Genomic DNA, 2,624 nt, shown 5'->3' with positions numbered 1-2,624 from the left:
GACCTCTGTCATCATTTTAGGTGGGGGAACTTGCACAATCGGTGGCTGACTAAATACTTTTTTGCCCCACTGTATTTTATCCTTTAAAAATTTAGCTCTTGAATAATTGCAGATTCACTTCTACAATTCAATTTCAGTTCCAAAATTCAGTTTTTTGGGACTGTTCAAGAGTAAGCGAGCGCAGAAACTACGTTTTACTAGCGGACCGAAAGTGTCACTGACGGGAATCTACAGCGTCTTGAACTGAATTAAGACTTCAGAAGTATTCGTCATGTCGAATGACCAGCGGATAAACTCTCAGGTTGCTATTAAATGTATTACATGTATAAGAACAAGTGTCATGTTAACAAATGATAGCCGTACAGTAACTTTTATGCTTATTGTAGCTGTTAGCTAAAAACGCTAATTTAGCATAAATTAGGGGGTCCTTTTGTCCCTCTGTGGGGGGGATACTCCCACTAGGTTTAAATCTGGGACTTCCCACCATTTGACCTTAGAACTGAAGAAGCTTCTCGGATGAGAGGTGAAACGTCTTCAAGCAACTTAAAGAAGTCCAGACGCTTTTCTTTGCAAGCTCCTTTGACTAATTTAGCGTAGTTTGCCCTGAATTCAGTTTTGATAAAAAAATATGATCAACTGTTTCTAGTAGAATTCCAAAGTTGTCATCTTGTATGCTTGCAGAGACCCCTACAGATGGGAAACATGTAAAACAGTGTCCAAACCTTTGTCATGGTCCGTGGTCCTGTGTCTGTGGAATGCGTGATAATGGGGTAGCCACACCCCCGGGCTGGGCCATCACCGGCACACCTGCTCTCCATCACGGTGATTACATGAAGAGCTACTTAACCCGGCGCTGACGGATGCTCCACGCCAGTCCGTTAGTCACCTCACAGTGGTAACTAGACTTCTACGAAAGCGTGCATTCACTTCTGGTTGGAACTGTGTTTAATCCGCCTACTTGTGTCCAGGTTTCGACTCGGCGTCTGCCACCTGCCTGTCCTCCGGCTCAACTGGATCACTCGGTGCATCATCTGGCCCATTCGCTATCCCCACGGACATCCTGCTCACGGACTGCCACACTTCCCTCCCGAGCTTTCACGGTCCCGTTCTATCGTAAGCCCCCTACTCTAACTCAGTCCTGATGTGTTTTCCCCGCTTCCCGGCTCCCTAGTAATCCTCTCCCCTTTCTATTGCAGCCTCCCACGGTCCCGATCCCGGCTTCCTCGTGTCATTGTTTCCCCGGGTTTTTAGTTCCTTGTTTTGCTCCCTAGTTTTCCCGGGTCGCCTTTCGTTATTATAATAAAGTGTCTTTTCTGTTAGTGCTGAGTCTGCGTCTGGATCCTTTTGTGCACGCGCGCCGCGGCGCATGACAACCTTTGTGTTTTTGCTTTATTTATGTCTTACACAGCATCCCAACTCTTTAGCTAACTTAATAACTTTAGCTAAAGTGAATAGTTAGTGTAATTCATTAGTGCAGCATTACTGGATCACCTCTGTTTGAAGTGATATGATATGTGACTGTCACTGTGTTTAACTACCATAATAATTCTTAGGGTACTGAGTGCATGCTTAATTAGTTGGGTTTTTTTTTTTTAACATACTGCTCCATTGCTATGTTTGACAGGCTGAAGTTGTTGGGTGATTTGACAACCTGTTACATAAGGAATTCAACTAACACAGAAGGATGTGTTAGCCTGTTGTAAGAACATAATAAAAGGTTAGACAGGAACTGTCATAATTAGATTACAAGTTTACGCTTTGTCTATATCACAAAAAGTGCTGGAAATAGCATCAACCTGTCACAAGACCTCATGATAAATGTGAAATGGACTGGTAATTTTTTAAAGAGAGCACTTAAAGTGCTTGTGTAAATGAGTGCATGACCATATATAAGATAAAACATAACTGAAAGTGGCTTATAATATCTTGAACATGTGGGCGTTAAACTTGAATGTGGGGCCACCTGATATCACTACCCAAAGTTTTGCAATCTTTGTATTTGATGGTAAGAGTCTCACCAGATTTAACACCAGTCTGAGAGGCTTCACAGAGTTAAGGAAAGTGGCTTTAGCAGACATCATACACGTTTACAGAACTGGTACAGATACAGAAACATGAAAAATACCAAAGAGAAAAAAGAGAATCGTAAGAAGCACATTTAACCACAACGGATTCGGATACAAATCCAAAATCTGGATTAATCATTAATTCCCATTTAGAGTGAATGATTCACCCAGGATCCCTTTCTCTATCTGCTTTTTACGACAGCTTTTCTCTTGACACATCATCTAGAATTATCTGATGTTTTTTCTGTATGAAAGAAGATATCAGTCCTCCATGTCTACACAAACTATTCAAGCAGACATGTGATATGTATGTGGCACTATAAAGGCATCAGCTGCCAGTGCATGTATACTTAGATAACTTATATGACAGATCAGATCACTGTCTGATCTATTTTCTGTCAATCAATACAGTGCTGTTTTTCAGTATGATTCCATTCTAGTTGTATAATGTCATACCCAGACACTAAATGGCTTTCATTTAATTTAGGAGCTCCATTTTATTTTAGGACAGTGAATTCCCAGAATACCAGACTGCATTCCAAAGCTGTGGTGTGGAGG

This window comes from Diplotaxodon limnothrissa, linkage group LG7, assembly GCF_057381915.1.
Source record: "Diplotaxodon limnothrissa isolate DT_005_m linkage group LG7, D_limnothrissa_male_GT1.1, whole genome shotgun sequence".
NCBI lineage: Eukaryota > Metazoa > Chordata > Actinopteri > Cichliformes > Cichlidae > Diplotaxodon > Diplotaxodon limnothrissa.
The sequence above is the reverse complement of the archived record's forward strand: the minus strand, read 5'-3'. Positions refer to the sequence as shown.